Genomic DNA, 13,605 nt, shown 5'->3' on the forward strand with positions numbered 1-13,605 from the left:
GCTTGGCCAAGGCTTGAGAGCAGTAGCTCTGACCAAGAGTTATGAATATGAAAACCATGACTGCAGTGAGGGGTTTTCCCTTGCCTTTGATTTAGAATGAGAACCAGTGAAACAGGACACGAACGCACAAAGCCAGACAAGGGACTCAGCCACTCTCTGCCCTCATCATCACCTATAAAATGGTGAGAGGAATAGAGTGGCTATGAGACTTAAATTAAAAATATTACTTATTGACATACTGACGGCATGAACAAAATGTTTTAAGGTAAACAGTTAAGGGTCAGACTTTCTGCTTTTAGGCCAAATGATGAAACTGTAAATTTGTCTCTCATTACTTTTGTTTTTGTCTACCAAAATGACAAATGGATAGATTAAAATGGATTTCAATAGGTATTTTATGCATCTTAAAACTAGATGTAAGTGACCTTTAAATGATCCGTTCCTGGCATTATTTGGGTGTCTCAACTGTCACAGCTACTTGAGAAATGAAATTCCTCCTCATTTTTCACTTTCTAGTACTATTTTTCCTGGGTGAATATGATGTCATTACAGCTTAATATTGTATTGCAGTAACTGTGGGAGAAGACCTTGTTGGGAATAGGGCACATGTCCAAGAATTTTCCCCTGGAGAAGGGCATGGCAACCCACTCCAGTATTCTTGCCTGGAGAATCCAATGGACAGAGGAGTCTGGCAGGCTACAATCCATAGGGTAGCAAAGAGTCAAACATGACTGAGCAACTGAGCACACGTGTCAAGAGTTTTACTTTGTGACTAGCGGTCTTGGTCTAGTGAATGAGGGATTCTTTGTGAGAGAGACGTCTCCCAATCCTATCCACTACTCTTGATCATCTTACTTTGGTTTTAGAAACCTGTACATTTTTGTCTGTAAAAAGTAAATACATATTTATTTTGTGTATTTTTTGTTATTGAAATTTGAGCACATTACTTATTAAATGTTATTAATTACATAATTATTTAACTATCATTTATCAACCTTTGGTGGTGTTGCTAAGTTGTGTCTGACTCTTTGTGGACCCATGGATTGCTGCATACCAGGCTTCTCTGTCGTTCACTATCTCCTGGGGTTTGCTCAAATTCATGTCCGTTGAGTCAGTGATTCTATCTCACCATTTCATTCTCTGCCACCCCCTTCTCCTTTTGCCTTCAAGCAGAAGGCAAAAACAGAAACAGGGTCTTTTCCAATGAGTTGACCTGAATCATTAACAATTTATCACCTGCATATTTTACTTTACTGGTAATTTATCATCTTTTCTTTTAAAAGTACTAGTAAATTTACTGGCACTTTCAAAATAAAAGAAATCTAGCAAATTTTATTGACCTTATTACATTATTAGTTTTGTGTATGTGTGCATGTGTAAAATTCAGCTTTAACGTGGCTTATTTCTAATGTCCTGGCCTACAGTCCGATAAATTGGTAGATTTATTATTTTTAAAAATGCAGTTAAATGGCGTGTACAATTTTTTTTCTTTCAAGAATGAGGTTTAATTTTCTTTTATGATCATGACAAGATTTTTACAAATACAGATGCTTTTACATCATTTCATTTACTTAATTTATAGTAATATGCTCCTTTACTCTATAATCTTTCAATTTGGAAGAAAAAGCTACATCTAAGTGAAATGGGTGCTTTGAGCCTTAGACATTCAAAAGCATTCCCTAAATATCAAACTTGTTTTTATGTAGCTGTACTAACAACCCCAGTCTGAGAATCCATATATTAATTTAAGGGATGCTATTGCATTAAACCTTTCAGGCTCAGAGTAGGAAAAAACCCTACCGTTACAGGAGAAAAGTCATTCCACGTGGTACTCCTTCCTACTCATCTCTTTGTCCCGTTCCCAAGGCTGCATCTAGGAGTCTTCATTTTGATTAACAGCCTTTCTTAGGAAGTGGGAGGCAGAGACTAAGATGCTAAACTCTCTCTGAAGTGTGTGCTAAATGATTCACAACAGTGTGAATGAATCAATTTCTGCAAGCATTCCTAACCTTTTAAATATGTAGTCTGCCAAATCTTTGTTGGGTTACATTCAATATAAAAAAGCACCTTTCTCCCTGGCACCTCTTTCTACACAGCCCCCCAGCATGCAGGCAATCCTTTGGGTATTGGCTTCATTTTACTTGCCCTGGAGATAATGTTTTGGAGAATGATCTAACATTAATTTTTCTTTATATTTAAATGTCTTGGGGTCTGCCTCTTTTATTTTTATCATCACTATTACTATTTGGGTTCATTTTAGTGGCCCCAAATATTTATTTTAAGAAAGTGCCAGAAATTAGAGAAATTGAGTTTGGGCTCATCTCTGTTGGTGCACAAATATGTGTGATGCTAAGGGGGATTACCTTGTCCCAAATGGAAGTGAATTATCTTTTTCTGAGGGAAAATAAGTCAACAACAAATTTATAGTTTACACTTAGCTAATCGTGTATTTAGGGCTTCCTTGGTAGCTTAGCTATAAAGAATCCTCCTGCCAATACAGGAGACAGGGTTCAGTCCCTGGGTTGAGAAGATCCTCTGGAGAAGAGAATGGCAACCCATTCCATTATTCTTGCCTGGGAAAAGCCATGGACAGAGGAGACTGGCAGGCTACAGTCCATGGGGTCGCAAAAGAGTTGGACATGACTTAGCGACTAAACAACAAAACCATGCATTTAGGCAGGTTACTCCATTTTTAGATGAGTAAAGGATGAGAGTCCATTCTCAAAACTTATCTGAGATCCAAGTCTCATCTCCAGATGGTATGATTTAATGGACGTGTTAATTGCTCAGTCATATTTGACTTGACCCCATGCACTGTATGTAACCTGCCTGTCTCCTCTGTCTGTGGGATTTCCCAGGCAAGAATACTGGAGTGGGTTGCCATTTCCTTCTCCAGGGGATCTTCCCAACCCAGGGATTGAGCCCACATCTCCTGTGTCTCTTGGACTGCAGGCAGATTCTTTACCGTTTGAGCCACCAGGTAATGTCTAGAGGGTTCCTATCTATGTAAAGGCAATTGGTGGCTGTATTTCAAGGACAGCAACATCAACGCTGAGGAGTTGTCTTTTTTTCTGACTGGTGATGTTTTCCCCTCATATAGGAGTACCTTTCAAGATAGGCATTATGGTTTTAAATCAAGGAATTGGGTGATAACTTATATATAAGTTAGGAACAGTCAAGCCTACCATAATCCAGCTGTCTAGGCTAGAAAAAAGGTTTAGTAGAAGGGAGATTATAAACAACATACAAAAATGGTTCAAAGACTAGTGTTCACCAGAACTGATGGTTTCAAAGTCTGGTCTGCAGACACCTGCATCATAATTACCTAGGGTACTTCCTAAACAGAGATTCCTGGCCTGTCCTCAGATCTACTGAATCCAAGATTCCTGGGGTGAGGCCCAGAAACTATATTCACCAGGCTCCCTGCATTAAACTATTTTCAAAGTTGAAAACACTGTTGTTGCATTTGCCCATTCTCTTTGCCATCTCTATTAATTTTTACAAGTAATCATTCAATCCCATTGCACAAAAAGGATATTTGTTCTGAGGAAGGGAAGATGAGCTATTAGGTAGTTATCTTTATAGGGAAAGAGCAAGAAAGATTGAATATTAAATGCAAATTATTTTTTAAAAATTACTTATGAAAATGAAAGGATGTTCATTAGGAAAAAAAATTAAAGCCATATTAACTCATGAAGGTTTGTGATTTGAGCCTGATATCTTCATATTCTCCCCAAGATCATCCCTCTCTCTCTCTCCTCCCCCTTCTTCTGCATCAGACTATCGTGAAGTGTCTTAGAATTTGTGCTCTGAAAGTTACTGAAGAAAAGTTTTCTTTTTGTGGCAAGTACTCATCATATTAAGTAGCACCAGGGGGTTTTAGAGAGACGACTCAAGAGAATCTCACCTAGATATAAACAATGGAGAATATCAATGTGTTGTGTAAGAATACAAGACACCATGGCATTTATGTTGGAGTGCAAGAGGAATCCGATTATATTTTGAAAAGAAACCTGAAAGTTTGTTGGTTTCTCAATAATATACAGTTTTCTTTTTTCTTTTTCATTTCACAACTTACACAGATGTAAATTAGAGTTGGTTTCTTGAAGTCAGCAGGGATATTTCCTATTGGATGAGAAATGGAAGTTAATGATTGTCTAAGCTGTGACACTCTGATGGGGTTTGGAAGGGAAAGTCTGAATTTCTGGTAGGTTACTATTCATATAATAAGAGAGTATTCTGTTTGTTTTTTTTTTTCCCACATCCATGCCAGGTGAAGGCTTCATTGTATCTCCCATGCATACTACTGTGGTCAAATTATAAACTACCCCATCAATGCCATACAGATTTTATTCTTCGAACAATCAAGGCCAAGAAGCCCAGAAATCGCATATAGGTGGCCTCCATGTGTGTCCTGGTTACTTTTCCTGTGCACTGATTGTTTTATGGGTGAGACTGGGTGAAGTTGCTGTCACTTGTCTGTTAGCAGCATGAGTCATCCTTCCGTTAAGAGAGAGGAAGACAGTGGCAGCTTGAAATCTTGGGTCAGATTTCCTAGCAGCAAAGTCCAAGACCAGGATGCATTTAAGAAGAGACAGGAGTGAGGAAGCGGCACAGGGCATGTGGCTTCAGCTAGAGGGTAGCTTCAACTTACCCCACAAAGTTGATGTCCCTCACTTCAACGGAGCTGGCTTTTCCCCATGTCAGGCAGTCCTTGTATGGGTTGGAAGGGAGGAGGTTTGAACCTCTCTGGTAAAGTGGATCCTGAAGGCTGAGGACAGTTCTGCAGAAAAGAGGGCAGCTGAGGATCTTGAGCAGCTAATACTCCCAGCAGTTGGGGGGGGGCGCTGCCCCCCGGGGACAGGGGTCTGGGTGGAGTAACAACAGCATCCATCTTTTGCTTTTTGTATCTTACCTTTTCAATTCCTGCTTTACTCTTTGTTCACTGTGCTAGCATTCTCTTCAGAAACCAGCTAAGACTCCTCACTGCCCAGAGAACACACTCCCAATTTTCTATTGTTCCCATCTTTTTTATTTCCAGTCTTTGTCTCATGGCTCTTGCTACCCTTCCTGGAAAAACAATCCACCTTGTCCTGTACATGTTTCATGAATCCTTCCTTTCCTATCTACCTGATATACTTCCTTGCTCATCTCATCTCCAATGCTTTCTTACTTATACCTAGAATTTAGAGTCAGCAGAACTGTAGAGTCCCCATTCAAATACATTTTTCTTTGGGTGAGTTATTTCGCATCTTTGACTCTTCACCTCTACATGCGGCTTTTTGGTTCATAAACTGAAGTGTGATTTTGCATTTTAAAGCTTTATACTGCGTGCATGCTCAGTTGTTCAGTTGTGTCCAACTCTTTGCAATGCTGTGGGCTGTAACCCGCCAGGCTCCTCTGTCCATTTTCCAGGCAAGAATACTGGAGTAGGTTGCCATTTCCTTTACCAGGGGGTCTTTCAACCCAGGATCAAACCCACATCTCCTGAATTTGTGGGCAGATTCTTTATCACTGTGCCACCTGGGAAGCCCCTCTTGCCCACTTGCCCATGGTACCCACTTAATAAAGGAATCTACCCATAAAGACTACTGTGCTCCCTCTGTCTTATGAACTTTCTTGTATTTATTGTGTCAACTGTTTGGTATTTATCACAACTACACTTGAATTATGATGCAATGTTACCTTTGACACACCATCTTCTTTACTAGCCTGTAAGCTTTCCAAAGGCAGGTACCATTGCTTGACCATCCTCTACAATGGCTGACACAGGGAGTTCCCTGGAGGTTTGTAAATTAACATGCTTGATAATAACAACTTATATCTGGACCACAAAAGTGTAGAAAGCAAGAGAGTTTTAAGCGTGTATGATTACAGTTGAAAAATCCAAGTAAGTTTAGGTCTATAGTTCAAACAGAAACTTAGAAGCTGATTGTGATATATAATGAATAGTGATGAAAAGCTCACCAGAAAATGGAACTTTTTATGGATGCAAGGGGCCTCTAATCCAACTATGTGTTAAAAATGAATGGTTCTAGTAACTGATATATTAGGCAAGAAGTCCCAAATAAGTAATCTCCCAAATACTTGCTCTGTTCACATTTATCAAATTACAGCCAAATAAAATGTGCTTTTAAAAACATTTTCAATTTCCTCAGAATCTTTCTTTGAGTTAGTATTGTATACCCTTCCTTCAAAACTGGAATATTTAGTTATCTGATTGAAACTATATGCCAAGATGATTAGAATCAGTAGGCTAATTATAAAAGGCAGTGGTATTAGGAATTATTATCTATTCTGTTCCTGGTGGCTAGAGTTTATTGTTTTTTAAGTGTATTCCATCATGCCCTAAGGATTTTTATAGACAACACTTTTTAGCAAGCCTGACTTACATGATCTCACTCCATGCACAGGGCTTGTACAAGTGGCTATTGAATACCAGCCCAAATGATCCACACAAGATGGAAAACTTCATTCAATATGGTTCTATCTTGAAATATCTGTTTTCTGCTACTGGTAAAATACCAGTGACATATGAGGTAGTAAGCATTCATTGAACACTTTAAGATAAGTAGTTCAGACTTTAAAAATCTGAAACTTGGGATGGTGCTGAAAAAAATACAAGTGGACCATATCACAGTAAACTAAACTTACTCATTTTTCTCCTTTGCCTCACACCATAACTCTAAATACAGAGATGGGGAGAAAAAGAAATTGTGAGCCCTAGAGGAATGTCTAATTAGCCTGACTATTCCTACTATAGTTGACAATTTATCTCCTTTTAAAACAATCCATGGTTTATGTGTGTTTCTCAGCTGAAACTTGGAGATGAGAAAAGATAGAATATTTGGAATGTCATACACAAGAAAGCAGTTCTGTCAAACACATTATTGAAGCTGGAAAAAAAATGAAATTGAAACAAAGAACACCTGCTACTTTAACTCATTTTAAAAAAACATAATGCTCTTTACTTGCTGACTGGAAATATTGTACTTTCAGAGAAGAGAAAGTGCTAATCTAAATGGGAAAAAATATGATTCACTATGCAATGAAATGAAATCAAAAATATTTTATATTGAGTATTTCAGTTTGTGGAAGATTAGATAGCTTGTATAAAAATGGTTTTATTCATCAGGTGGTGAATATTTCTCACAAATTGCAGTAAAGAGAATAAAATCAGCTTGTCACTAAAGATTTTTTTTTTATTGACATCTTTAGCTTGTCTTCATGCCAGTAATTAAATTGCTAATTATGTGTTTCTGTTACTGTGGTCATGCTTTTATTGCATAATTGCTTCAAGTTTTGCTCAAATCACTAACAATATTTATTTAACCTTTTTGTGCGTTAGATAAATTTTAATATATAAAAGCTTTGGAACGAGTTCATTGACTCTGTTTTGATTAGCAAAATCAAAGGAATTCTAACCTTTCTTATAGTTACATGGGTTGGGTCACATTTTCAATGAGTTGCTGATAATTATTAATTCAAGCAGTAGCAATCACTGAAAGACCAACTGAAATAGAAGAGAAAAAAATACAAAGAAAACTTTTCAAAAACCCAGTGTCCATTCCAGAGAAATAAAATGATCTTTCTTACAGTAATCAGAAATATAAAATTAATAATTTGATCCTTCATATGTGCCTGGAGTTTTACAACAAATATTTGATTAAATTGTGGCTAATTCAGTTACTGAACTTCCCCTGTCCTTTTGAATGTAGGCATCATTTTTGTCAGTGTTTCAATGTATTCATAATTTTTCCCATTTGTTTATTTTATGCAAACCATAAGAGACATTTTTCTCAGTGAAGATGGCCTCTTTATTTTATTTTGAAATATTTGTATATTTATTTCATTAAATGAGATAATGCTTTTTCTTATTAACATAATTTCCAGTACATTAAACATATTTCTCCACAGACAGAAGAGAGGAATCAAATTAAATGACAGCTAAATCACTTGCAGCAATTTCAACTGTTAAAAGAAATAAGTGTCTCTGTTTTCTTTGTGATCACAAGATGTGCTGTAAAGGGAAATGAAATACTAAAGAAAGAAGGGGAAACATAAAGAAATAATGACTGACTTATTGCAGTAATACCACTGAGAGAAGAAAAATTCACTACAAATAAAAGGAAAAATAATATAGTGGATTTGAAAGTTACCAAAATTCATTTCTTATTGATGAGTTCAGTGGAAGCCTAATACTAAGTAAACTGATGAAAAAAAATCAATGCAATAAACTATGAATGATGAAAGTTGAAATAAATACTTTGCGTATAGAGGACCATTATTCTAAATGTCTTTAATTTTTTAATAATTCATATCCTTATGTTTATAAAAAAGGAGGAGTTATTGCTTGGTGGACTCAAAAGCCATGTAAAAAGCATCTACCAGAATCTCATATTTAGTAGTAAGTCCAGATGATATTGGTGACCTTACGGTTTTTAGTCTCATGTCCTGACTTGGACAGAAGTGTATTGGGAGTGGTGAACCGGACTTTTAAAAAATGGTGCTGATAAACAATGCTGGTGCGTTTATGCAGCATACTTTCTCCACCAGGGATAAACTGCTTTCCAGAAAGACAATTTTGGGGATACTTAGTTCACAAACGTACTGTACAGTATGCTTGTGAATATGTTGGGAAACAGCAACGACACTTTGAAAAAATTCATTCTTGCCACTCACATAACCATATGCGTGCATATGTGTGTCTTGTCTTTATGTATGTGACTTTATACTGGCCAATTTGTTAATGTGTCCGAATCGGAGCATACAGGTTACCTGGATCTGTGTATTTGCAAGTGAGATTATCCATTTGTTTTCTCACATTTCATACATCATTAAAAAAAATAGTTAATTTGATGAATTCAATCAGAAGGCAGTCAATTCAGTTTGGGGGAGAAAAATCACTGGAGTCACGACTGATTTTGACTGAATTCGCCTTCTCATATGGTTATCTTAAAGCCTCAGACTCCTCTCTCTCCTCGTTGTCGTGTCCCCCAGTCAGTTTGCACCCTGATCCCTCCCTCTCTGTCTTTCCTTTTGGGCCTCCCCTCTGTCTTCCTTCTGCCTTTCCCTTTTCTTCTTCCCTCAGACGTGCTGAGAAAAGCCTCTCCACCTGCCCCCTGCCCTCTGTCCCCTCCCACCACACACAAAGCTTCCCCTGTCCCACTGGTGGAGGGGGAAAGATACAAATTCTAAGGCTAGTTTTTCTGTTTTTGATTTACAGAGATTTGGAACTATTGCTTTGCTGGAAACATCTGACTGCTGGTCTAGAACATGACTCCAGGTAATTGTGATTTTTCCACTCCTAGAGACCTCTTCTTCCCAAAGGTTCTCAGGTCTCTCTGCTCAATATACACTTTGCGACCATCCCTGGGATTGCTTTCTTCTCAGCCCTGCATCCTTGTGAGGCTGTAGCATCTTTATGCTAATCAGAAGCTGGTGCTCAGTCTCTGTAGCTGTGAATGCGTTTGTGAGGCCGGGTCTATATACACACATGCATATATACACACCATCAAATTAAAATTGGATCTGGGAAAACACCCTTGTCCTCAGAGTCATATCAAGCAGTGTGGAGCTGCAGAGCCAGCGGTCTTCTAAGGGATAGGGGAGGGCCGGCATAGGGACGGGGCTCTATGGATGTTCAGGAATCCTTTTGTATGCCTACTTTGGAAATACTTCTTCTTATCTTTCATTTAGAATGCAGGGGAAGAGGCAAAAGTGCAGGCCACATGCACGAGATTTTGAATTATGCATTAAGCTGATAATGCCCCAGAATGCAAGCTTATGTCAATAAATAGCTAGGCTGGTGGGAGGAAGGAGGTCACTTCACCTGTGCTGAGGGTACCACATAGGGAGAGCTCTACAGGAGGCCTGGACAAAGGGTGAAAGGAAGTTCACGTGCTTTTAGCTTGCTCCGATGAAGAAGCAAGAAGAGTAAGTTAATATTGAAATTATTGTTTAATGCTTATTTACTTTTAAATTGGGTTAGCCAGGATAACAAGACTGTTTCCAGCGTGGGCCCTATGTGTGCATGTATGCATTTGTGGCAGGGTTAGCCCTTCTGTAGAATCTTACGTAAGAGATTCTGTCCAGGGGAGAAATTCATTTGGATGCTTTAATGGGACCTATAAACTCTTTAAAAAGGCAAGATTTTTCGAGACGAAATTTGGCAAAATACATAATAAAACACTCAGGGTTTTGTTTCAGCGGATATCCCTTCCTGATTAATATGTAGCCAAAAAGCAAAAGTTAGGCTAGTGGAAGAAGCAGAAGGATTAAAAGAATGCTATAAATTAGTCTCTGACCCATGATGCAGCACTTCCCAATGCTGATGGAGATGAATTCATTCATCTTTGCATTGCTCCTTGTGCTTTAGTAAAATGCATCCACAGATATGACCATTTTCTACTATGAGAAATTAGTACATGTGCTGCATGTACACAGACACACACCGATTTTTAAAAAAATATTTAGCTTTATCTCCCAAGTGTCTGGGAGCAGGGACCTTAGGATATGAACAACTGAACCTTTGCCTTTTTCCTCACCAAAAAAGAGAGAAGAAATTACATGTGAATTTCATCATTTTCCTACTTTTAAACAGTAATTTGCAGCCCCGGGTTCTGCTAATCAGAAGCTGGTGCTCAGTCTCTGTAGCTGTGAATGCGTTTGTGAGGCTGGTTCTATATGCACACATGCATATATACACACACCAACAAATTAAAAACGGATCTGGGAAAACACCCTTCTCCTCAGAGAGTCATATCAAGCAGTGTTTAAATTAAATAATTTGCAGAGTGTGGGGAATAAAGCTTTTGTAGCAGTATCTGGAGATTATCTTCCCTTGGGAAATTCTTGCCATTTAGTCCAATCTGGTGCATGCCAATGAGACGCACAGGCTGCATACACACAGTAGTAGATAGATTTTATTTTCCATCTAAATTATATTCATTTCTTTGGGTTATCTGCTATTTTGTGTTCCTGTTGAAAAATTAAAAAAAAAAAAAAAAAAAGGGAGGCAAACCTCTTGTGAAAAACCTTCACAAGAGGTGAGGTCATTAAGATCCGAACAAAAACAAGGAAAGGTTATTAGTGAGCAGCAGTGAGGGGAGGCTGACTTCTCCTGGAGTAAAGCCAGTTTTCCCACAGCTCCTAGGGGAACATGGCTGTGATCCAGAGGAGAACGTTCCAGCACAGGTCAGTGTTTGATTTTGCTCCCAGCACCATTGACTGATGGCAAAAGAGGAGACATTGCTGTGATGAGGTAATGTGAGTGGGGAAACCACAAGTAGAAGAAATAAGTTGATTTCTTGTTACTTATCCTGTTCAACCAATATGTAATCTGAACTGGATGCTAAGGAGAAGTTCACCATTTAGAACCTCATACTGTGTCTCTAGTTAACTCATTTCTCTACGGTCAGATACTTCTAGCCTAATCAGCACACCTATCCAACCTATGGAGAAGTAAAACAAAGGATGATGAAGGAAATCTTAACAGAAGGGGAGAGAGAGAGAGGCAGAAAGGGAGAAAAATATCTGCCTATGTATCTATTTCTGGGGAATGAAAAAATCCTGGTTATGAAAATTAGGGTATTTTCAAGTGAAAATAGTTATTTTCACCAGGCTTAAGATTGTTTTTGTATCCTTCAGATTTCCACTTTACTCCTTTAAATTCTTGCAACTTATTAGTAGCCTCTGTAGAAGCCATGAGTTAAATTCCCAGTGAATCCTACATTCTGGTACACTTTTTCACAAAAATACTGGTAGTTTGCTAGGGCTGCCGTAACAAAATACCACACAAACTGGGTGGGTTCGGCAGTGAAGATTTTTCTTTCTCACCAGCTTTGGAGGCTGGAGATCTGAGATCAAGGAGTCGGCAGACTTGCTTTCTTCTGAGGCCTCCCTCCTTGGTTTGCAGACGGCCGTCTTCTCCCTGGGTCCTCACGTGATTGTCCCTCTGATCATGCATGTGTGTGTTATCTTTTTGTGTCTAAATTTCATTTTCTTCAAAGGACACCAGACATACTGGATTAGTACTCAGTCCTGTCCAACTCTGGACGACAGGATGACTCTTGACATGGACTATATCCTGCCAGTCTCCTCTGTCCTTGGCTTTACCAGGCAAGAATACTGGAGTGGGTTGTCATTTCCTACTCCAAGGGATCTTCCTGACCCAGGGACCGAACATATGTCTCCTGCATCTACTGCATTGGCAGGCAGATTCTTTACCACTGCGCTACTTGGGCTTCCTTGGATCAGTGCCCACCTTAAAGTATTCATTTTAACTTAATCACTCTTTTAAAGACCTTATTTCCAAATATGAGTATATTCTGAAAACTTTAGGACTTAGACATATGAATTTGGGAGCACTCAGTTCAGTGTATGATAACTAGACTCCCAGAACATTTGATATTTAAATGATCATTTTTTTCATTTATTTCTGTGAGCTTATTTACAGATTAGTTTCCCCAACCTTCATTGTCTTATGCATTTTTATTATAACTGATGAAAGTAATTTATTCCAACTAACATAAGGGGTTGTATTTTGTTGTTTTAAGAAGTGAGGGCTGGAGAGAGAGAAAAGCTTATTTAAGAAAACAAATCTTGCTTGAGTTTTTTAAAAAGGGAAGTCCTCTCTTTTCCATGCTAGAACAGCAGCAGGGCAGACCTGGAGGTTAAGAGGGCAGGTTTTTGAGTCTGCTCCACTATGTACTAACTGTGACCTTCAGCCTGGTACTTAGCCACCCTGTGCCTCCCACTGATTTCTGCTATGTATGTTGTGGATAATGAATAGAACTGTCTCAAAGGATGGGAGGATAACTGAGATAATGCATGTAAAGTGCTTAGCAAGTTGCCTGTCTCAGGGTAACTATAGTTATGAACTGAATATTTTTGTCTTTCCCAAATTCATATGTTGAGGCCCTAACCCCCAATATGATGGTGTTAAGAGGTGGGGCCTTTGGGAGGTAGTTAGGTTTAGATTAGATCATAAGAGTTGGACCTTTATGATAGGATTAGTGCCCTTAAGAGAAGAGAGAGAGATTTCTCTCTCAAGGAGCGTCATGGAGGAAAGGCCGTATGAAGACATAAGCTAGAAAGTGGCTCTTTACAATCCAGGAATTGGGTCCTCACTAGACACTGAATCTGCCTGGACTTTGATCTCCGACTTCTAGCCTCCAGAACTATGAGAAATAAATTTGTTTATGAATCCACCAAGTCTATATTTAGTTCCCCTAAGAGACTAAAACAGTGTTCAATAAATATTTATCTAGTAAAGAATCTGCCTGCAATGCAAGAGACCTGGCTTCGATCCCTGGGTTGTGAAGATCCCCTGGAGAAGGAAATGGCTACCCATTCCAGTATTCTGGCCTGGAGAATTCCATGGACTGTATAGTCCACGTGGTTGCAAAGAGTTGGACATGACTAAGCAACTTTCACTAATAATCTTATTTACATATAAATATTTAATATTATATATCTGATAATCATAATAACCACAGATACTTATAAAATGCTACACTGAACACTGTTACTGGACTAATTTAATACCTTTCTTGAATCTTCTCTGATTACAGACATTGATCCTGCTTTTAGAGGTGGAGCTAG

At 38.5% G+C, this 13,605-nt stretch overlaps 1 long non-coding RNA gene across 1 annotated transcript in view; it reads left to right on the forward strand.

Moving 5' to 3' along the window:
* Nucleotides 1-13,605, forward strand: part of LOC112578057 — a 274,039-nt gene that overhangs the window by 5,292 nt on the left and 255,142 nt on the right. Inside the window, exon 2 of the long non-coding RNA XR_006639792.1 lies at nt 9,227-9,286. This is a non-coding gene — a long non-coding RNA (uncharacterized LOC112578057). The remainder of the gene's footprint in view (nt 1-9,226; nt 9,287-13,605) is intronic.

The sequence above is a fragment of the Bubalus bubalis genome, chromosome 12 (assembly GCF_019923935.1).
Source record: "Bubalus bubalis isolate 160015118507 breed Murrah chromosome 12, NDDB_SH_1, whole genome shotgun sequence".
NCBI lineage: Eukaryota > Metazoa > Chordata > Mammalia > Artiodactyla > Bovidae > Bubalus > Bubalus bubalis.